The sequence below is a fragment of the Podarcis erhardii genome, assembly GCF_964252035.2.
Source record: "Podarcis erhardii genome assembly, chromosome: 1".
Classification (NCBI taxonomy): domain Eukaryota; kingdom Metazoa; phylum Chordata; class Lepidosauria; order Squamata; family Lacertidae; genus Podarcis; species Podarcis erhardii.
Window position 1 is genome coordinate 29,830,884 of NC_138497.1, and position 24,765 is coordinate 29,855,648.

A 24,765-nucleotide genomic window follows, 5' to 3' on the forward strand; every position below is an offset into this window, starting at 1 on the left:
TGCTGGACTAGATGGGCCATTGGCTTCACCCAGCTGGCTCTTCTCGTGTTCTTACTAGCATTGCAAGACAAATTCAGGATTGGGAAGTTGGGAACCCCATGTGTGGCTCAAATAATAGCATGTCATTCTGTCCTTACAGATCCCTAGCTGAACTTTGTATGTGTCTTGAACTAGAAACCAACCGTTTCCACATTTGAAAATGAAACGGCAGAAGGAAGGAATGAGATACTACTACAAGTCACAGATATTTTGAGGTGGGAGCTTCAGATGGTGTCCTGGGTTGCATTTGGTCGAGTCCCATTAGAAAATGGCTCCCTCTAGTATTCTGAAAGTTGGCCTTTTTGTTTCTAAAACATCATCCGTTGAATCACTGATAGAGCATTAACACTGCCAAATGTCTTTGTGAAATGGAAAGCAAGGTGTTCCAGATTATTTGTTATATCTAGGTTTTCTAATGATAATGCTCAAGTCACAGAACAAGGGTAGCTGGGTTATTTATTGTCCATACCTTTTTTTTTTTTTTTTTTTTTTTTGCCTTCCCACCCACTTTTGTCAAGTTAGCACTTTTAGTATCTCCTTTCCAGAAGCTAATACCCAAGGTGAATTTAGAAGTGGCAGGTCCAAATTGTGATCGGATCATCTCCGTTGTGGCAGCCGAAACTGATCTTATCTGGATGGTGACCTTACCCACTTCAGAGAGCAGAACTCATTACAATAATAAGGAATAACAGAGACAGAGAAAGAGCAATCACAGCAGAGCCTGGAAAGAATTCACTTTACCATCATTTCAGAAGATTAGTTCTAAGCCTCTCTCCTGTAAACGTCATTTTTCACTCCAGCAGGAGGTCCAGTTCAGAAATTATTCTGACCGACTCACAGGCTGTATCTCTTTACCCCTGATTTGCAATCCATTTCCACCTCCTCCCAGCGCACTCAATTGCATTTGTTTAATAGCTACACACACACACACACAACTTTGCATGGCATAAACGATGCTATTTGATAATGCAACATTTTGTTTGGGATATAATAGGAAGGATTATCAATATACCTGCATCTGTATGTGAGACAGCACCTGAAAACAAACCCATGGGGGTCTTGATTATGGAAATGGTGTGTGTGCGTGTTTGTGCGTGAGTGCGACTGGCATTGAATGATGCATATGCCTGCAAGAATGTAAATGCACATGTGAAAATACTGCAGGGGTGTATTGGTTCATTTGTAATCGGAACTGACCACTGGCTCAAGCTACTGCTGGGCACACCACTTCACATGTATATTTCCCATTAGGCTCACAATCATTGGGCTGCATTCATCTACTGTTTCCTGACACTACAAGGATTCCTGCTTGCATAGTGGGGCTTCCCCCCTCCCCCCCTCAACACACATTGTCCCCAAATCTAATCCAGAGGGTTGGAGAAACCCCTAGAACAATTTATTGGGTGCACAGGGGGAGATATGGAGGGAAAGGTGAAAGGAGAGAGCACAAGGAGAAATCACCAGAAGACAAATATCTGTCAGGGGGCTTTTAGCCCAGAGCTGCTCTGCTTTCTGGAAAGAACATGGCTATTTAGTTTGTGAATGACTGAGGTACCACCAGAGGAGATAAAGATGACAGTGCTCCTTTAGTAGCATTCCTGGTGGGGCAGGACAGCCCAAGTATAGCATACAGTGGTACCTCGGGTTAAGTACTTAATTTGTTCCGGAGGTCCGTTCTTAACCTGAAACTGTTCTTAACCTGAAGCACCACTTTAGCTAATGGGGCCTCCTGCTGCTGCTGCGTCACCGGAGCACTATTTCTGTTCTCATCCTGAAGCAAAGTTCTTAACCCGAGGTACTATTTCTTTTTCTAAAAGATGACACTCTTTAGATGAGAAGCGATGCAAAGGAGATAAGAATTTGTGTGTCTATAGTAACTGTGTGTAGAAGGGCACATTGCAACAGGTGAAGCTATGCAGTGAGATAACCCAGTGTTTCCCAACCTTGGGTCTCCAGCTGTTTTTGGACTACAACTCCCATCATCCCTTGCTAGCAAGGCCAATGGTCAGGGATGATGGGAATTGTAGTCCAACAGCAGCTGGAGACCCAAGGTTGGGAAACACTGAGATAACCTATACTTACAAAAAGGATTACAAACTACAGTGGTACTTCTGGTTAAGTACTTAATTCGTTCCGGAGGTCCGTTCTTAACCTGAAACTGTTCTTAACCTGAAGCACCACTTTAGCTAATGGGGCCTCCTACAGCCGCCGCGCCACTGGAGCATGATTTCTGTTCTCATCCTGAAGCAAAGTTCTTAACCTGAAGCACTATTTCTGGGTTATCAGAGTCTGTAACCTGAAGCCTATGTAACCTGAGGTGCCACTGTAGTTGAAAAGAGTACAAGTGTCAAAGACACTGGAGCCCTGTCCTCTTTCCCCCTTGGTCATCCTGACATCCTTTGCAAGCATTCAAAAAGGACACTCTTTCGATAAAGACCTTTAGAGGATCAGTCAAGGACATGTTTTTGCCTGAGGACAAGTTGGTGTCTCATCTCCCCAGTGGCAGACCTACATTTCTGGGGGCCTGAAGACTGAACTGTCATAGGGGCCCCTTCACAACCAGCAACAAGTTCTGGACAACCACTGTTCTCTTCTTCAATGGGATTGTTTCATGACAGTTCAACACACTTTTACAACACCTGTGCTACTGACTCTCAAACTTTGGGATTGTTGAAATATATACAACTAAAAATTAATCAATTTGATTCAAATCAATGTGACTCAAATTGGATCTACTAGTCCCAATTTTTTAAAGCAATTGCACTAAAGTTGCTTCTGGGGCCCCTCTGGGCCCTGAAGTTCACGCCGCTACTGAAGTTACAATTTCACTGTTAACTAGCCTAAACATAGCAAGCCCTGTGCAGGCTAAACTTAATGGAAAGTTTACTTTGTTTGTCTTCCCAGGCCAAGCTACACTTGCTGAAATTACAGTGGTGCCCCGCAAGACGAATGCCTCGCAAGACGAAAAACTCGCTAGATGAAAGGGTTTTCCGTTTTTCGAGGTGCTTCACAAGGTGAATTTCCCTATGGGCTTGCTTCGCAAGATGAAAACGTCTTGCGAGTTTGCTTCCTTTTTCGTAAAACCGTTAATACCCGGGGAATCCGCGCTCCGCAAGACGAAAAAATCGCTAAACGAAAAAACTCGCGGAACGAATTAATTTCGTCTTGCAAGGCACCACTGTATCTTAATTCTCTTAGGAGGCAGTTGTCTCCCCTCACCTCAAGTGTGGGCCGGCCCTGGGCAACTTCCTATGTCCCTAAGGCCAAATTAGAAAGACACCAATTTTAAAAGAATACTAATTGTAAAAGAATGGCTTTATAAATAGTAGGCGCAGGGCACCCATTCCAGAGTAGGGAAGGCTTTACCCCTTTAAGCCCTACTGTGCTCTCGATCTGAATCAGGCTGCCCAGGACCTGCTATTTCCATTGGAAGAAAAGCTCCCATTGACATAGATGGGAGCTTTTCCTTCAACGCAAATAGGAGAGCTGGGAAACTGGCTTTGAACTGGGAGTGCAGCAAGGGAGGGGGAAGGATTAAGCCCCCAATCACTTCAGGATACCAATCCAGATCCATCCCCCACACCTGCCATTTATCTTTTAAAGATCTGTTACTTGCAATTGCTAATTGTCAAAATAGCTTTTTGTCCAGTTTGGTGCTTACACACTAGAAATAAAAGACTTGACCAAAATTCCAACTAATGCAGGAGTGTATGTTTAGGTTTTTGCCCTCTGTGCTTTAAAGGCACCATATAAATGTGGTGAAAGAGAGGACAATGTAAGCAGTTCCCCTCCCAAACCAACCCCAGCATCCCAGACCAAATACAAATCATGCTTCAGGGCATCATATAAATTGCTATTATAAATTCATATGGTGCACCAGGGAGTGCCTCATTGTGTGTGATTAGAGACTGTCTCGAGAGCAGTTTAGACACTCAGCCTGCTGCACGCAAGCACTGCCCCGGGGCTGCTGTTACTGATGCATTGTTACAAAGTGCCATAATAAAGCATGAGCTAAAACAACTTAGTTGAAATGAAGATTAATATGAAACATGTGTTCCCCTCCTTTTACTCAGATGGAACAGTCCAATAAATAGATGCTCCTCAAGGCTGAGAACATTGGGCTCCAATAACAATCTGATTGGCTGATGGCTGCCATTGCTGAGGGCTAGTGATATGTTTCCATAAAGTCTACAAAGCATTCGTGGACAACGTCACTGCAGCATCTGCAGAGCAGTCAGTGTGGGCTTGCCAAATGGTGGAGCAGTCAGAAGAGCTGAAACCATCAAAGAAAAATGTTTGAAGAGCACTTAAATTAAAAAACAAACAACCAGATATAGTTTGGTCCTATAGTTGCCTTACTATCCTTAATACCAGTGGCATCAGAGGAAAGAGCAACTGGCCACTCATTCATGTTTTCTTAAATGGAGATCTGTCTCCTCAGGTTTTGTCCATGTTCTACATGGTCATGCGGAGCTCCTTCCTGCAGTGCTGCGGGATCCATTTTAAATCCCTAAACAAGCTGGCTTTCCTCTTGAGCTATTCCACAGTCACCTGCTGAATCTGATGGGTTTTAGAGATGGGGGGGATACATTTGTTCAGTGTGCATTTTAATGCAAACCTACCAAGTTCACACTTCCTGACCCAATATGCAAATCGGAACACCGCCCTCCTTTGAAATTCACGCCTCTGAATTTTGCAGTGTACTTCTTCAATCAGAGCATACATATGACAACTTCTATATCTGGGGAAAGTGCACGTAAAGTTTTGCACATTGGTGAAAATAACATATAGGGATGCATTTTATTAGAGGGAAATTACGGGCAAAAATGCATACAAAAAATGAGCAATGCACACGAAAAAGCACAGGGTGGCCTTCAACAAAGTTTTACTCAGTGTAGACCCACTGAAATTAATCTCATGAACCTAATCATGTCCATTGATTTCAATGGGTCTATTTTGAGGAAAGCTTAGTTGCATACCACCCACATGAATTTTCATGTCTTAAAAAACGAAGTGTGCAGAAATTGGAGGAGAGGAAGAACTTAAGACTGGAAAAATGAGAAACCGAGAGAAACTGACACTGACAAATGCATCCATCCATAAAGGATAGCTTTTTGAATAATCAGCCCAGTTTAAATTTCCTTTGCTATGTTTCCCATCTGCCAACTGGGTGGATGAAGTTAGCATCCGTATATCTTCATTGTTAAACAAAACACTTTATTAAATTTGCATAAAATCCACAGACATGGAATATTATGGGTGATATTCAACTAAGTCCTACTCAGAGTAGACTCACTGAAATTAATGAACCTAAATTTGCCCATGTCCATTTATTTCAGGGGGTCTAAGTAAGACTAACAATGAATATCATCCTAAATTAGCTTGCAATGGCCTTTATGGCAGATTTAAGCCACTTATGCTATGAATCTTTACCTAGTAAAGAATGAGTTTTTTATAAAGTTGAGCCAAAACAACTGACCTAATATTGTGTTCAAAACGTATCCCTGATTTTTATTAAGTCTTGCAGTTTTTGATTGACACAATTGTGTTCCTTTGATCTTCTCAAAATTATTTTCCTCCTCCTTTGCCTTCATTTTGTCCTTGGTCTCATTGCCTTTGAGTCCTATGTAATCATTATTTGCTTTGAAATGCATGTATGGTGCAGCCGAACAATTTACTGCCCCATCCCAGCAACACATGCAATATGCTAATATTGCTAAATATCTGTATTCCTTTGATACTCTTTGGAACTTGGCCTCTTCTTCTTTGTACATCTTCCCTTCCTCTTTGCTCTCACTGTCCTTGATCTCATTTGCCCACATAGAAACATATAGTGCAATCGTATATGAATGTAAGAGCAGCCTTTTTGGATCAGGCCAGTGGCTCACCTAGCCCAGCATCCTGTTCTCACAGCAGCCTATGGGGAGCCCAAAGTCAAGACCTAAGCAGTCTTCCCACTGTGATTTCCAGCAACTGGTATTCAGAGACATACTGCCTCCTCTGTGGAATGGGAGAGCATTGTCTTGTCCTTTTCCTCAGGCAGCAAAATGGCTAAGGCTGGCACTGACTACATTACACATAGCTTGTATGTTAGTAACCATGTGGTCTCCATCATCTATTCTGGCCTTGCTCTTCTCCAAGTCTGCTATTAAGAGTAGGTGTTTATTCCTCTTGTTCTGCTGCTTCCCCCCTGGGGAAAGGGGAAAGGAAAGGACCACTGGACGGTAAAGTCCAGTCAAAGGCAACTATGGGGTTCGGCACTCATCTCACTTTTCAGGCTGAGGGAACTGGCGTTTATCCACAGCTTTCCGGGTCATGTGGCCAGCATGACTAAGCTGCTACTGGTGCAACGGAACAAGGTAACGAGTGCCAGAGTGCATGGAAACGCCGTTTACCTTCCCCTCCGCAGCGGTACCTATTTATCTACTTGCACTGGTATGCTTTCAAACTGCTAGGTTGGCAGAGGCTGGGACAGAGCAACGGGAGCTCACCCCATTGTGTGGATTCAAACTGCCAACCTTCCGATCAGCAAACCCAAGCGGCTCAGTGGTTGAGACCACAGCAACACCCACGTTCTCCCCTGGGGAATACCACTCTTTACCACTCAATTGGAGCAAGCAGCAATTTGGATTTCTCCCAGATGGCCATTTGTTATGATCTATCACTAAAGAATGGGTTTTCCTTTCGAAAGGAGCAGGGCAAAGGGAAAACCACTCGAACTGAGGCCTAGAAAATGTGCATCAAGAGGAAAGCCTCTCGGACCAGTGCTTTCTAGGCAGGGCACAAGTGGAAGTGTGGATGAACCCTAGTAAAATGAATCTCTTAGTCATTAATGAATCTTCCACATGGGCATCTCCTAATCAGATACTTTGTGCTCATGAGTATAAAAGTTTGAATTTTAATGTAATATCCTAGAGCCCCTCAACTTTCTGGTTAACATTTGCAGCCTTCAACAACTTATATAACAGTGTGGGACTGTGGTTTTTTTAAAAAAAGTGTGTTTCTGTGTGATTCCACTGACTCAGTTCTGCAGCTGTTAATGCCAGAAGGTTTGTTCTTTTTCTTTACGTGCAATTGTCTTTACTAGCCCTCAGTAAAATCTGCTCTGTAGGTAGAGTAGGAAGGGATCCCATATGACTAATGCTTGCTTGTAGCGTAGTTCCTACCAAAAGAGCTGAGAAACTCACACTTGGTTAGTAGAGGATGCCTCCCTTGAAAAGGCCTGAGTGGTATTTTTATAATCCCCTTAAGCAAAAGGTCCACAAAATACATTGGGGTTGCATGTTTGGATGTGGAATAAAGTCTTGAAGGACAGGGTGGGAAATGGGGGACATTTACACAAGATGTAATACTGATTCTCACCTAGCTCTGTCCTACTGCCTTGCCTCCACCCATTGTTCCTTCCTTCCAGTGATTTGCATCTCACCTTTCGGCACACAATATAGCCAAGGTATCTTACAATATGCACAGTCCAAGCACCGTAAAAACAACATAAAATAATAAATTACAGCAAATTCAGTATACAATATTTAGTATGGCAGCATTTCTAAGGAGCTCGCTGGGACAACACACTGTCTGTCAAGAAGAGGAAGGCAGGGCTCAGTGTACCTCTTTGGGGAAACTATTCCATTGTTTGGGCGTCATAGCAGAAAGGGCTCTGTCTCTTGTGCATACCTGCTGAGAAGGGCAGAGAAATGGCAGGACAGAGTTGTCAGGCAGTTTCATATAAGAAAAAATTGTCCTTAACATACCCAGAACCCAGTCTGTTTTGTGCAGGGTTGGAGAACACATGCCCTGCCAGACTTTTTTTTGACTACAACTCCCATAAACCCCAGCCATCATAGCCAATAGCTAGGGGTTATGGGAGTTGTAGTCCAGTGACACTGGGTGTCCAGTGACACCCAGGCTCCCCAATCCTGAATTAGGGTTTTTAGGGAAAATGTATCTCGTAACAATTCTCAGCACCCTTAATAAACTACAGCTCCCAGAACTATTTTGGGGAAAGCCACAACTGCTTAAAGTGGTATCATAGTGCTTTAAAGGTGTGGTGTGAATGTGGCCATAGAATGGAATTCTTGTCTGGTGTCAGTAAATGCTGGTGCTGATAACTTTAAGTCGGCCTGACTGCTTAGGTCAGTGGCTTAGTGGAAGCCCTGCTTTGTGTCTCACAAAGCTTCAGGTAGCTATGCAATTCCTTGCCACAGGAAGCCTAGTTAATGTTCTCCCTCGATGTCTTTAGAGTAGGGGTAGGGAACCCAAAGTGTTCTTGCCTGGCTAGAATGTGTCATTGAACTCTGTTAATGCCTCTTACTTGTCTGGATGAGGAGAGAGGGATATGTATGTGTGGATAGAAACTATCCTACTGCACAAAGGTAAATTTACATTCATTACTCTCACTATTGCCTGTGGTGTGTGGCCCTTGGAAGGCTTTCCAGAAGGGAATTCAGCCCTTGGGTGTAAAATGGTTTGCCACCCCTGCTTTAGAGAACAGATGCTGCTACTCAGACATGCATTAGTCTGGATAATTTTATATTAAATTGTTTACACTTTGCCTGTTGCTGATAATTTGGTATTAATGCTACTGTTTCAGATTTCTTTTTTTAAATTTTATGGTATATTTTAAGGTGGTTGTTAGTTGCCTAGAGAGCCCTTTTGGGGATGGAAAGACAGGATATAAATGCTTTTAATAAGCAAACAAATTGGGTTTTATTATCTTCAAGATGATGACCACTTGCCAGCTGAAAGCCCTAGAAGTGTTCATAAACTGGGGTAATTACTTTAATCATTAACAAGAAATCAACCTTTGAAAAAACACTGCTCCAGCCTTATTTAAAGCCAGTTACAGTAATGACTTTCCTTTGTACATAAGAACCCTGCTAGAGTGGACTAAAGGTCCATTTAATCCAGTACCCTGTTTCTGATACTGGCCAGTCAGATTCATCTAGAAAGTTCACAAGCTGGACATGAAGACAATTGCCTTCTTCTCCTGTTGCAAGCTGTATTGATGGCTAAACTTCCCCCAAACCTGGAGGTGTTATATTATGGCTAGTAGTCATTGATGGCCTTAGGCTGCAATCCTACATTCAATGCTCCATCAAGTGAAGGGTGTTAGGATGAGGCAGAGAACCTCTGGAGTTCAAACCCACCCCACCTGCAGAATTGTCTCTGTATGCTACACAAAGGCTCTGCCAGCTAGGCCACCCTCCAAATCCCTGAAAATAGGGAAGCATTGTGAGTGGGCATAGATGGCACAGGGGAGGAGCACATCTACATCAAATCCTACCTGCTCTGCATTCCATGAGGTCACCCAAAACATGCCACAAGCCTGCCCTTGTGTAAGTAATTTCCTTCTAACTAATTCCAGTGGGAAGGAATGAAGTAGGAACATAATCACAACCCCTAACATGCTTTTTGTGTCATCCCAAAAACAATTGGGTAAGGGCTGTACTTAAGTTATAGAGCATCTACTTTGCTTTGAGAAGGTCCCAGGTTCAGTATCCGTAAGCCAGGGAGGGAATCCCTGTCTGAAATACTGGAGAGCTGCTACAAGATGACACTGAGTTAGGTGGACCAATATTCTCACTCAGTACACTGCAGCTTCCTATGTTCCAATGGTTTGGGTGCTACAGACATATTGTTGGTGGACCGGGATGAAGCCCAGGGCCTTCAGATTCCCAACCAGCAGATTGCTTGGTTATCCTTTGTGCATCTATCGAAGTGCATTTTTAAGCTTGTGACCACCATCACATCTTGTGGCTTCAAATTCCACAAACTTTTCACTGAGACTGGACACAAGTAGGCACTGAAAAGCAGCCAGAGAGACAGTCTCAAGGAAATGGATCTGCTGCTACAAATAAATGACAGTTACATGATGTAGGCACCTCTGTTTTTAGGAGGCAAGCAAGCAAGCAAGCAAGCAAGCAAGGAAAGGGACTAATTAATAGCAAGGAACAGATGCCCCAACAATGCTGGCATTGCTGACACTTTTCTGTTTCTGGAAATGAAACCCCAAATCATTTGTCACAGAAATAAACAAAATGACATCAAATATTTAAACAGAAAGAGGAAGACTGAAAAGGAGATAAACCACACAGTAAACAAGGAGAGAGAGAAACCCACCCTCTACTTAGCACATCTGTTTTCCCTTCCACACATTGAGTTGACACACTGCAACAGCACAGCTCATCGGATGGCAGGATTTACAAGCTCGCTGCCACTTCTTAAAGGGGTTGAGATTCTGCAATGAACATTAATGGATAAAAGCTGGGCAGCCTGCCTTAGGCAAGGCAGCAGAGACAAAGTCCACGTTGAAGGGTAGCTTTTGTGAAGAACAGTGAATGTTAAAGAGTTTGTTTCGCAGCATAAATCCATCAAAGCTTTCGTTGTTCTGCCATTTTGCCCCGAGGATGCATTTATGTGGCTTTCACATCCTTTCCAGGCCCATGACACTTTTTAATGTGCATAACACACACACCCCATGGGCACAATCCACCAGGGACTCCTCTGTGCAAATTTCACTGAAATAAATAGGAGCTGCACAATGTCATCGTACAATGATTTTGGAAGGGGACTTGTGCAGAACAACTTCCCAGTGGCTTGTGGCCTGCTTGACTTTATAACAAAATAGTAATGCAGGTCACTTTTACTCTCATTTTCCAGATGGGGAACTAAGGTTTTAGAGATAGTGAATTGTGCAAAGCTGTGCACCTTTTCAAAGTAAGTTAGAAGTCTATTGCATCTGATTAAACAGTGCCACTGTCTCTGAGTGCCGTCCTTTCCTATCCTGTTCACTGTAAGAAACAATTCTATTTCTCCCTTGGGAATTTATCCTGATACTGAAGGAGATAGAAAATATAGCCCAGAGAGTTAGGTATTCTGAAACTGGCTTAATTTAAAGATACCATTTGGAATAAAGAGGCTGTCAATAACTTCTAATTAATAATAATCTGTTCTTAGGAATTTCTAGGATTAAGTCAACAAGGCTGTGAGTGCATGTCTAAACAGGTTTTTCTTAGTGCTGAATTGATATATCCTAATCACAATATTACCAGCAAAGGAACGGGATAAATTATCATTAGGGCTGTGATGTTTAATCAATTGATCAAATGGCTTTGCCATCCTGATGCTCTCCAGATGTCTCGGACTACAACTCCTATCATCCCCAGCCAGCACAGACATCCTGGTTAGAGCTAATGGGAGTTACAGTCCAAAACATCTGGTCTAAATGATTACTTTTGCTTGTTCGAAATGATTACAAATCTCTCCAAATTAATTGGATATCTTCTTAGAAGAAGCCTTTTCCATTTCCCCCACTCTCATCTTGGTATCTTCCATTTTCCTCTCTCTTCCACCCACTCCTCAGTTGCTTGACAGAACTGGGAGCATGGCTTAGTTGCAGGCATGGAGGCTTAGAGCTTTTGTGTATGTGAGTACCATTGCTGGTCCTTGTCTTGCTTTTGGAGGAGTCAGTCTGGAAAGGAGAAAGGATGGTGATTATTCTGTCTGACCACCAAGGGAAAAGAACACTCTGAGTACTTGCATACTTGCAGTTCTGCAGATTACCTTGTAGTCCCATTGAAATTAGTTGGGCTTACTTCTGAGTAGATTGATTCAGAAAGCATTTTATTTACAAATCATGGGACTTATGCACATGCAGATTTGTACAAGTTTAATCTGTTGATCAATTTGACTAATGTGTTTAACCAACTATTTAATTGTGTGACAGTCTTACCGCTTATGCAGTGCTCTCTTAGAAAACATAAGCATAACAGATAAATGGATCAGTCAGTGCATAAAGGAGCCAGGGTCAATTATCAATCAGGCCAATGACCTGATGAAACATAAATCACCAAGGATCCCCCAGGGAAGGGTGCAACAACAGAGAATACCCTTTCATGTGTTCCCAACTCCGAAACATCAGATGACAGCAGTGCATATATTAGGGTCTCCTAGCTCATTGCGTGGACCAGCAGGCTAATGTAGGAGGTGATGGTCCTTTAAGTATCCTGGCTATAAGCTGTTTAGGGATTTAAAACTAATGAAAAGCACTTTGAATTAAGCTTGGAAAGAGACTGGAAGGCAATGAAGCTATGGGGAAAGACAGCTTAGTGGCACAGCACACACTTTGCATGCAAAACATGCCCAGTTCAGTCCATGATATATGCAGTTTAAAAGGATCAGGGAGCAGAAATGAGAAAGACCTCTGCTTGAAACCTGGTAGAGCCACTGCCAGTCAGAGTAGATGCCGAGCTAGATGAACAAATAATCTGACCCTGTATATAGCAGCTTCCTATGCAACCTAGAACTACAAGATTTCAAAGCTGCACATTAAAGTCTGCTATAAAGAGTTACTGATAAAACTGTGCATTTATTGCTGACATTACATAAAAGCCACAATATTACACACTACATGACCCTATGTCCCAATGATTGCCAACTACTGGTAAAAAGAAAAAGCCTATTTTCTTATCTCCCACCCTATTTCTGTTCCTATCTTTATAGCTGACTCTTTTTTATGAGTCCACAAGAATTGCTTGGTCACTCTGAGGATGCAATCCTGTATACGTTTGCCTGTGAGCAATGTCCCACTGAACTCGATGGGACATACTTCTCAATAGATATACAAAGGGTTGCCCTTTAAATTTCGCTTCCCCTGAATTTTGAGTCTGCCTTTCCAGATCTGCAAAAGGGGAATTGGGGTATATTTACTTGTTTGGGATGGAGGAAAGGGATGGTACATTGGCTGAAAATATGTATAAAGTGCATGAATATTTATAAAGATCTCCGAGACCCTTGGATGAAAAGTGCTGTCTAAGTGCAGATTATTAAACCTGTCATTTTGTTGAGTGCTCTTGCAAAGAATTCTTTCCATTTCTCTATCCCCCCGCCCCGCCCAAATCATTGAAAACAGGTGGGCGTGTGGCAAGCACTCGGCACACAAAGAGTTTAGAAAAGCTCCAAGAGGCTTAAAATAACTGTTGTATTATGGTGCTTCAGCATGTAAGACTGAAAATTAAGCTTTGTGCAAACTCCATTATACCAAAATGTGAGTGCTACTGTCCATGGTGCTGAATTTTAAACTTTTCCCTCCTCCCTCGCCTCTATTTCCCTCTTCACAGCAGTTTCTTGTTTCATTCTCCATGGGCTGACCTTAATGGCCAGACATTTATCAGTGTTCTTTCTTTTACTAAACAACATTTACTCCACATTATATGCTGGCTCGGCTGCATCACAGAGATATTGCAAATGGCTCTGCAGTATGATGTTGCATTAGTTCGCTATAGGAACCTAAACCCCTACTATAGATTTCTATCTCAGATCTAGGTTACCTGCCCATCCTGACTTAGTTCAGAAGAAAGCAGATCAAGGCATAATTTATCTGTGACCTCTTTAAGACTTTGCTATGTGTGTATTTTTAATATTAGCTAAATCATGGTACAGTGATACATCTGTGGACAAAAGTAGACCCAAGCAGCAGGCTTCCTGTGTGTTTATACAAGCAACATTTTCCCTCTTGGTTACCAACAGGTAATTGCTGTACTTTGGGGCTGCAAACATCCTATGAATCAGTCATCACAATCCCACAGTTATCTCCATTTACTGGGTTCCAGTGCACACAAGAAATGTTTACGTCTGCAAGGGCTTCCTCGTTCGTAGCCACAGAATGGAGAGACAGGAGCTTCTCCCTTCATTAAAGTAAATTGGCAAGTCCTTATGCTGAAGTTCCATAGGTGCATAGGACATGACTTATATTAAGCCAGACCACTGGTCCATCTAGCTCACCTGCAATATCCCTTCCTTAGTTTAACTATTGGCAGCTTATTGACATCACCTGTTTTAGTTGCCTGTGTACTTGGCAAGGCCCTTCTTTGGTGTTTCCAGCACAAAGACTTATGACATCACACAGGTTGCCATGGATATTCTCTTCAAACAGGTTAAAGCAAGCTAGCTAGTCCAGTGCTGAGATCATTTGAGATCAGGAACCTTTACAGCTCTAGGCAGTTAGACATGCCAAAGCTCATTGAAAATAACACTGACTGGCAGCAACTCTGCAGGGTTTCAGGCAGACCTATGTAAAGATGCTGGAGTTTGAACCTGAGATCTTCTGCGTGCAAAGCAGATGCTTTACTGCTGGATGTTGAACTGACATGTGCTCACTGGACAGACCAACTACAGGTAATTCATCAGAAATTAGAATCTGTAGGATAATTGCAACCTACCTCTAATATTATATGGAGGATGCAAATGGCTGGTCTATAGTAAAGCTTATATGCAAAAGGAAATGCCAATATAGCATTATAGGTGAGGTTGTGGAAGCTGTCAGGATAGTTATAGAGCTATAAAATATTGTTGCATATACATTTCATGGAACTTTGTTTTTAATAATAAAGTAAAAGGAAATAAGTGACTTTTAAAATGTTGGTATGGCGGACCACAATAGAATATCTCTCCTTTCTTCTTAATCCTAAATAAAAGCATAACCCAAGCAGACATGGTATGAACAGGCTGCATCTTCCATGTCAAGAGATTTGATAGAGGCAGCAGAAAGTGCCATATTTCTTTCCTCACCCTAAGGGACAGTTCAAGAACCAGGATTTGGGGGTTCCTCAGATAGGTTAGCCCAATGGACCCCCATGTGGAAAAGGTGGAGTGTGCAAACTGAGAGGTCTCTTGATATCCTTCTGACTTGCTTAGAGAATCTGTGGAAAGTAAGACGTGAAGGACTATCAGAGGGGTGAGTCCTTTTCCAGTATTAAAACCCTGGCAAATTCCCGGTTATTCCACCTTTAGGACCTACTAAAAGAATCAGTAAAAACATCGGAGAGCAAAGTACGCAAGTGGTAAACCGAGACTGTAAAGAAGGTTCCGCTTGATGACAATTCCATTCTAAAGCTATAAGAGCAAGAAAGACAACTCAGAAGTTATAAATTTGAGTTATATGAGCTGAAATCTGCCTACCAGCCATGTGGCTTGTGCTGGATAAACCCCTGGTTTTGCAGTTCCAGCCAGGTAGCAAAAATGACAAGACGACATACATGGCTGGTATATGGCTATGAGAGCCAGTTGGGCTGTTAAGAACTTTCTGCTAAGCACATAAAGAAACATGTGTAACAGTCATCCACCCACCCAAATTTGTGTGTTTTACTGTGTGCATGTGTGCTCAGAAGATGGCACTTCCCAGTGAACAGAGACCATATTTACAGGCAGAAAAGCCATACATATATGCAATGTGTATTTGTTTGCAATTGCCACTCTGGACCCCTTATATATAGTATTCATTGCTGTACCTACTTTCCATTTAGAAAATGTGTGACTTTGAAGCTTTCCTAAGTTGCCACAGCATTTGAAGGGCTCTTATACTTCAGAAAAGGTCTAATCCTCTAGAATTGAAGATTACCTATATCCATGCAGTCACATTTGTGTTAATATTTCTGAAGTTACGCAGTTGAGAGCCACAGAAAAGGTGATGAACAAAATATCAACTGGGTTTTGGCCTTAATTGGATTTTAGAAACCCAGTGAATAAAATTGAAAAATATTTATCACTGCTGATGTTCTAGTTAATCACCATCCTAGGTAATTCCCTTCTCTTTCCTCAAATTGTATTGCGGACAATTTCATTATGCTACAATACAGTTCATATGTTGCAGAATCTGGCACATCTCATGACATAACTTTATAAAAGCTCAATCCCTCTCCATGTGATAGAACTGTTAGTATATCAGTCCTTTCATCGGATAAAACTAAAAAAAGAGGAGTGGTTCTATATATTAAAAATAAAATAGAAGCCCAACAAATTTTTAAAGATGAAGAAGGCAGAATTGTGGCAGTACAAGTCAATTGGCAAGGTGAAAAAATAATAATCGTTGGAGTGTATGCACCTAATGAAAACAAAATGGACTTTTTTAGAAACTTAGAAGAGAAACTATTTGAATATTTTGATCAAAAGATTATAATTATGGGTGATATGAATGCAGTGGTTTCAATGGAGATGGACAGATTAAGAGCAACAGGAAAATCAAAAGAAGGGAAATTACCAAAGACTTTCTTCTCGATGGTAGAAAACTGCAATTTAATTGATATTTGGAGATTGAAACACCCATTGGAAAAGCAGTTTACCTATCAATCAGAAGCAAATCAATCAATGTCAAGAATCAATCAAATTTGGATAACAAATGATCTTACAAGAATTTTAAAGATCGAAATACAACCTAAGGTGCTTTCAGACCACAACCCAATAAAATGTACTTTAAAAGGATTTGAAGAAAAATCTTTTTGGTGGAGAATAAATTAAAATGTTTTCGATGATCAAAAAATAGTAGAGAATGCGCAAAAATTATTTTATAAATAACATGAATCAAGGAACAAAAACAAGTATGGTTTGGGACGCTGGCAAAGCAGTTATGAGAGGTTTTTTCATACAACAGAATGCAATCAAAAACAATTACAGAGAAAAAGGGAAAAAAGAAATCCTAAAACAAATTATGGAAAACGAGAAGAAACTTATTGACAGACCTAACAATAAAAAACTGAAACTTAATATAAAGACATTACAAGCGCAGTTCTCTATGATAATAAACAAGGAAGTGGAATGGAACATCAAAAGGATGAGACAAAAGAACTTTGAATATGCAAATAAATCTGGGAAATTACTAGAGTGGCAGATTAAAAAAAGGAAAGAACAAAATACGGTACATAGGATTGTGGTTGAAGATAAAGAGATTGAAGACCCGAAAGAAATAAGGAAAGGATTTGTGGACTTTTATAGACAACTATATAAGAAGAAGAAGAAAGACAATTGAAAGAAAATAGAAAAATATTTAAAAGAGAAAGGGGTGCAGAAGATTCCGACGAAAGAGAAAAGTAAACTAAATGAGAGGATAGAAATAGAAGAAATAAGAAACACAATTAAAGAATTAAAAAGCGGAAAGACTCCAGGGCCGGATGGATTTAGTGCAAGATATTATAAAGAAATGAAGGACATCCTAGTTGTACCACAGAGAAGTAATGATATATTAACAAAAAAAAACAAAAAAAAAGAAATACCAGACACTTGGAAAGAAGCATATATTACTTTAATATCCAAACAAGACTCAGATATATCTCAAGTTAAGAATTATAGGCCGATCTCGCTTCTAAATAATGATTATAAACTGTTTGCTAACATATTAGCAAATAGGATGAAAAAGGTGTTGAAGGGTTTGATACATGAAGATCAAGCATGTTTTCTTCCTGGCAGACAAATGAAAGATAATATTAGGAATGTAATTAATATTTTGGAGTATTTGAATGCCAGGAATGACAAGCAAGCTATGTTGATATTTGTGGATGCGGAAAAGGCCTTTGATAATATCTCTTGGGAATTTGTGTTAAAAAACTTTGAGATGATGGATATTGGACAAGGATTTATGAATGGTAATAGTGCAATATATAGAGATCAAAGAGCAAAATTAATAGTGAACAATGTGGTAACAGAAAATATAAAAATAACCAAGGGTACAAGACAGGGATGTCCGCTTTCACCATTGTTATTTATCACGGTCTTGGAAGTCTTTTTAAGAGCAATAAGAGGTAATGAACAGATAAAAGGGATAACAGTAGGAAGTAAACAATATAAGGTTAAGGCCTTTGCTGATGACTTGGTACTAACTCTGGAAAATTCGACAAACACTGTAACAGAAATTCTGAATGAAATAGAGCAGTTTGGCCAATTAGCGGGATTTATTTTGAATAAGAAAAAGACAAAAATGATTAGTAAAAATATGGACCGAGAAACTATTGATAAAGTGCAGCAACAACTAGAAATAGAGGTGGTTAAGAAGGTTAAATATTTAGGAGTTTGGTTAACCCCCAGAAGTATTGATTTGTATCAAAACAACTATATACCAACTTGGAGTAAGATTTAAAAAGATTTAGAGGTGTGGGGAAGAATGAAATTTTCATTTTGGGGAAGAATTGCAATAATAAAAATGAATGTGCTACCTAAGATGCTATTTCTATTCCAAACTGTTCCAGTAATCAGGGGGGCAGCTATTTTTAAAAATTGGCAAAGAGAAATTTCAAGGTTTATATGGCAGGGTAAGAAGCCGATAATAAAGTTTAAGCTATTGGCAGATGCGAAAGAGGGAGGAGGCTTCGCCCTGCCAGACCAGAAATTATATTATGAAGCATCTTGCCTCTGCTGGTTGAAGGAATGGATGAAATTAGAAAATACTGATTTATTAGACCTAGAAGCATTTGATAACAGATTTGGGTGGCACGCTTATTTATGGTATGACAAAAAGCGAGTACATAAAGGTTTTGAAAACCACATCATAAGAAAATCTCTGATAGAGGTTTGGGAAAAGTATAAAAACTTGTTGGAAGCCAAAACTCCGTATTGGTTATCACCATTGGAGGCGTTGAGTGTGAAAAAAATCAATATGAAAGGGGGGTGGACAACTTATCAGAACCTAATAACAAAAATTGAAGGCAAATGGAGTTTAAAGCCGTTTGAGGTAGTTAAGGAATATGTTAATGATTGGCTGCATTATTTTCAAATCAATGAAATGTTTAAAAAAGATTTAAGATTAAGAGGCTTTGAGGATAAAGAGTCGAAATTTCAGAAAGAAATAATAAATTGTGATTTTAAAGTGCTGGCTAAAATGTACAAGATATTACTAGAGTGGCACAAAGGATGAAGAGATAAAATCGGTTATTATTGACTGGGCCAAAGATTTTGGATATAATATACAAATGGAGGATTTGGAAAAATTATGGAAAGAAGGTTTAAGATTCACTGCATGTACAACAATAAAAGAAAATGTGATGAAAATGATGTATCGATGGTATGTAACACCAGTGAAGTTAGCAAGGATGTATAAAGGATGTAACAAATGTTGGAAATGTAAAGAAAAAGAGGGTACATTCTATCATGTGTGGTGGGAGTGTAAGAAAGTAAAAAGCTTTTGGGAAATGATATATAATGAATTGAAGAAAATGTTTAAGTACACTTTTCTTAAGAAACCAGAAGCGTTTTTACTTGGTATTACAGGGAATGAGATTAATAAGAAAGAAAAGAAGTTATTTTTATATGCAGTGACTGCAGCAAGAATACTAATGGCTCAGAAATGGAAGCAAGAGGAGTTGCCTACACTAGATGAATGGAGAATGAAGATGATGGACTATGCAGAACACGATAGACTGACTGAAAGTATCTGAAATTGACGAGATCAGAGATTTATAGAAGATTGGGAAAAGTTTACAGAATATATGCATAAATTAAGTGATAATCAAATAACGTTTGTAAGTTTTAATGAAGCTCTGTAAGAAGAAATGTTAGAATATGGGTAAAACTAAGAAATAATTTATAAAAACAATTGAAGAAAGGCTTTAGAAATGTGTAAGAAATTAAGAAGGGAAGGAGTATCAGGCAAGTTGAGGGAAGTCAAAAAGAGAATGGATATAAAAAAGAGGTATGATTTGTATAAATTTTGTATTGGAAAAATTGAATAAAAATAATTTATTAAAAAAAAGTATATCAGTCCTCTGTTGCTGGGTGTGTGATTGTTACATCACTTGCCTGTGTTTATTTTCTAAGCTTGGAAAAGCCTGAGAACGGAAGTTAGCTTTGTCTCTTCCACTTTCTGTGTTTGTGTACTTTTTACTTTCTGTTTTCTCTCAGAGCTGAAGTGAGAGAACGCCCTGACCGTTTGTCCTGTAAATATTGCTGAATAAAAGCTTACAATGAGCACACAATTCTCCACTTCGTTTCTGCTGATCTCTGCTGAGTGAGTGTGCACGTAGACATTTGCTGCGTGTCACTGGAGCATGCCAGGACTGATGATTTATGGACATCCCAAAAATTGTGGAATGAAGGATTAAAATTTACTGCTTGTACTGCATTAAAAGAAAATGTGATGAAAATTATATACAGATGGTATATCACACCAGTAAAGTTAGCAAAAATGTATAAAGTAAGTAATAAGTGTTGGAAATGTAAGGAAAAAGAGGGAACATTTTATCATATGTGGTGGGAGTGTAAAAAGGTAAAATGCTTCTGGGAGATGATATATAATGAGATGAAAAAAATGTTGAAATATACATTTATAAAGAAGCCAGAGGCATTTCTTTTAGGAATAATGGGAAATGAAATTAAGAAGAAAGAATGGAGGTTGTTTTTATATGCAGTAACAGCAGCAAGAATACTATTGGCCCAAAAATGGAAACAAGAAGAATTACCTACAATCGACGAGTGGAGAATGAAACTAATGGACTATGCAGAACTTAATAAATTAACAGGAAGGATCCGGAACCGGCGGGACCAGAAGTTCACTGAGGACTGGAGTAAATTTACGGATTACATGAAAAGTATATGTGATGATCAGACAACGTTTGTAAGTTTACAGGAAGCTCTGTGAAGAATTAATAGTAGAAATATTGTAAAAAAGAAAAAGACAGGATATGTTATTAACGTAAGGCAATATTAAATAGGGAATGCGTAAGAAGTGATTAAAACGGAGGATTCTCAGAGGAGCTGATGGAAGTCCAAAAAGATTGTATTGGTGATAAAGTGGATGTCTTTTTTATAATTTTGTATTGTAAAAATTAATAAAAATATATTTGGGGGAAAAAAGATTTATGGACATCCCAGAACTGTGCAACACCAGGAGGATGCCCAGAGAGGTTTCGTCTCATCCCAGGGGCTGCCTGGGCCCTAGGGTGTATCCTGACATTAACCACAATTGTGTAACCTAAACCTGGCCTGCCTCTTTGTGTTATTTCAACACTTCTACTTGGCAGGCTGGTATATAACTTCTTTCTTCCTCACAATAATACTGATATAGGTGTCTTTATTCCCATTTTATGGATGAAGAACTGGAACCTCAAGGATCACCTCTCCACATATGAACCAACACAGACCCTGAAATCATCATCTGAGACCCTTCATCATGTGTTTGAGAGGTCCAGAGGGTGGCAACATGAGAACTGGCTTTTTCTGTGGTGGCTCCCAATTTGCAGAATGCTCTCCCCAGGGAGGCTTGCCTGGCACCTTCATTACATCTATTTAGGCACCAGGTGAAAACATTCCTCTCCTCCCAGGCATTCAGCTAATTAAACAACCTATGGCCCTTTAAACTGGTGGGGGCACTATTGTTTTTGTTTATTATGTATTTTTGTGTTTTTATATTGTAAACCACCCTGTGACCCTTGGATGAAGGACAGTGTAGACCTTTAATAAAAAACAAACAAACAAACAAACAAACAAACAAACAAACTCAGAGATAATGGCTTGCCGGAGGCCTCTTAGCAAATTCCTGTCTCAGTAAGACTTGAATCAATGTTCCCCCGAATGTAACTCTTTGTACCTCTTTAACATGGGCTAACCAATATGCAGTCAGTTTTATATTTATAAAAATATTTATATACTGACCCTTCATATAGTGGTCTCCCAAAAGAAAAATAGAGTGGGCAGGGTTCAACTAATGAACCCTATCAGCAAGACTCACAAGAACTTTTGCCATTGGCCTCCCCCCCCCATTTCCTCCCTCCACATACCTAATGTGCCCCCCCCCCCAGAAATTGGTTTGGGAGAGAGAATCCCCAGAACAGCACATGGACAGGGGGAAGGGGAGATCATTCCACCTGGCAAGCTGATATGCTTGTGCATACAGAACATTTATAATAGCACAATGTCATATTCCACCCACAAACTTGAAATCTAGTCAACGGCAGGTAACCGCTAGGTCAACGGCAGGTAATTTAAAGACTGCAACAAGGATTAATGGTCAGCAAAGGCCTCAGCAAGCACCGTTGCATTAATGGATATGTTTGCCTCAATTCATAGGGGGAAGTGTTTCCACAGGAAGGGGGCCGCTACAGAAAAGGCCCTTCTCCTGATCACCATGAGGTGAACCTCTGCAGCATAGCAATTTGGAGAGCCTCATCCAGCCAGGCTGGTCATTAAAGAAGGTAACATTTAGCATCTAAGCTCTTCCGGGCATGATTTTTGAAGGTGAGATTTAGCATCAGAATGACTATATAAACATGAAGAAGAGATTTGAAACTAAAATCCCCATGTGCTAGTAACATGCCAATTAATTGTTTCTCACAGACACCTTTTATTTGTCCCTGTATAGTATATTTACTTTGGCTTTCTACTTTACAACTCTTTTGCTCCAAGTGGGGAAACATATTTTATTTACTCCATTATTGCTCCACAGAGATCAGGATGAAAATGGAAGCAACTGTTCTTTCTCATTGGCGCCTTTCCTTTCAGGGAACACATTTGATTGGTGGTGCAAATTGGTGCTTTTGCTATAGAAGCATAGTTGAGAGACAATAAACAAAGCAGCAGAGATGCAGAGGGTGAACGCATAATCCGCTTTCATCATAGGCCAGAAGCACCAGTAAAATGATGTGAGAACAGTGGAGACTTTTTACAGTTAGATTGTTGCAAAGCATTGCAGTTGGGGACTCTCTTTAAAAATGGTCCAGAAAATTCATTTGGCATAGAATGTGGCTTCAAGAGTACTAACTGGAAATAGACACTCCAGTAATATTATGCCAGCATTTTTTCATCTTCATTGGCTTCTGCCATGTTTCTAGTCCAATTCAAGGTGCTGATTCCGACCTTTAAAGATTTTTTTACAACTTGGGACCATGCCGAATCCACTTGAACCCTGAGATCACCAACAGAGGATTCTCACAAGCTGAGATAAAATGGGTGGCCACAAGGCTTTTTTAGAAGTGACCCCCATTTATGGAATGCTTCCTCCAGACTGTTTTGCCTGGCACCCCTTTTTAATGTCTCTTCAGTACCTGAGAAGAGTTTCTTCAGTTTCACTGATCTTTTAAGCTCCACTTTTAAAATCTTTGGCATTATCAGGGGGAGAGACCAGTCCCACCATGTACAGGAAAACGATCTTACTTTTTATAAAGTTTGGGTATTCGTGCTTTCTAATTTTTATATTTTGGGTTCCATGGAACTCCCTGCGACAATAATTCAGTTCCTCAAGGTGACCCTTTCGACAGTTGCTCGTTCCTTTTAAAATCCTACTCATTGCTTGGTGCAGTAGGCTTAAGCATGAGATGGACACCAGCACTGGATATAGTATGACCTGTTGAGAATATTGTTTATTAAAGGGTTTTGTGTATTTAAGGCAATACTGATATTTAAACTGGTGTCTTGCATGCACTTTATGGCAGTTTCTACAGACTGAGAGACAATGTTGCTGACACCAGCCTCTAAACAGCTTTTTTTGTTGTTGTTTAGCCATTTAGTCGTGTCCAACTCTTCGTGACTCCTGTCTTCCACTGCCTCCCACAGTTAAACAGCTTTTACCTCAAGCCAAATTCTCTAAACCACAGTTGAATTAACTCACAACCCATTGCAACTACTAAGGACAGGCTGCTTATGATCCCATAGCTTCGTCACCTGGACTTCTGGCTGCTTGTACAGTTTGGCTGATTTAAAAAAATCTGGTTGTGGTAAGACATTAGGCTTCTCCTAGCCTAACTCAGCCACCTGCTTCCTTTTTTCCAATCTTTACCAGCAAAGTATTGTTTATGCACTGGGAATGAACAGCTTAATATTCGGGCCTCATCTTTCCACTTTCACCTCATCTTTCTCTGGCCTCTGCCTCACACCTCCCTCGTCAACTGACTTCCCCAACTTTGTTTTCCAACTGACAGTTATCTCCCAACTGACAGTTAACTGCCTGTTCTTCACTGGCTTGAATATACAGCTAATCAGAGTCTCTCCCCCCGCCCCCGACCAATCAAAATTTACTGATCCCGACCCTGTCTATCAATATTAAAAGTGATTGCCTCTTTCTCCCCTTTCAGAGCCTGTCACCAAGAAGCCACCACTAAGCAGTCTTGCAACATATGAACAGCACAAGGCCTTGGACTTTGACAGTTGTGCTCTGACATTGCCATAGAAATATGTTTCAAAGCACAAAACATCAACAGACAGCCATACACACAGCAATTCTCCACACTGTGTTTTCACATTGTTATTTAGTTCTGTGGAACTTCCTGCGCCTTAGGTTAATTGCTGTTCACCATGATTTTTAGATTTCTTTTCTGATTTAAAATGATTGTTTTTAGCATTACTGCTGCCATATAGAATTTTACTTGTGTGGGTTTTGGAGTTTTAAAATTGCTTCAATTGTTTTTCGTGCATTTCCCAGAGTATTCTTGTTATTGGGTAACAGGTAAGTTGAATAAATAAATAAAATTAAGTCAGGCAGTATCCAGTAACAACTTTTGTCCTATATTGTTTTCTGTATAGCTAGGCACTTCTTTAACAACTAATCCAGAATGCGGCAGCTAGACTAGTGACTGGGAGTAGCCGCCAAGACCATATAACACCGATCCTGAAAGACCTACATTGGCTTCCAGTACGTTTCTGAGCACAATTCAAAGTGTTGGTGCTGACCTTTAAAGCCTAAACAGCCTTGGCCCAGTATACCTGAAGGACCATCTCCACCTCCATCGTTCAGCCTGGACACTGAGGTCCAGCTCCGAGGGCCTTCTGGTGGTTCCCTCACTGCAAGAAGTGAGGTTACAGGGAACCAGGCAGAGGGCCTTCTCAATAGTGGTGCCCGCCCTGCGGAACGCTCTCCCATCAGATATCAAAGAAATAAACTATCTGACATTTAGAAGACATCTGAAGACAGCCCTGTTTAGGGAAGTTTTTAATTTTTGATGTTTTATTGCTTTTTTATTAATATTCTATTGGAAG

The 24,765-nt window shown here is 40.4% G+C and overlaps 1 long non-coding RNA gene across 4 annotated transcripts; it reads right to left on the reverse strand.

The window, feature by feature from the left end:
- Window positions 1-3,735: 3,735 nt before the first annotated feature.
- LOC309344835 lies at window positions 3,736-23,868 on the reverse strand. 4 transcript variants are annotated; one of them, XR_014157900.1, is made up of 4 exons: window positions 23,455-23,868; window positions 10,159-11,509; window positions 7,648-7,713; window positions 3,736-4,312 (listed from the first exon to the last, which is right to left on the reverse strand). It is a non-coding gene; the product is annotated as an uncharacterized lncRNA (long non-coding RNA). The 4 variants fall into 4 exon arrangements; XR_014157901.1 differs by having other exon boundaries at window positions 7,402-7,713; XR_014157902.1 differs by having other exon boundaries at window positions 7,648-7,716.
- Between the last annotated feature and the right edge of the window lie 897 nt (window positions 23,869-24,765).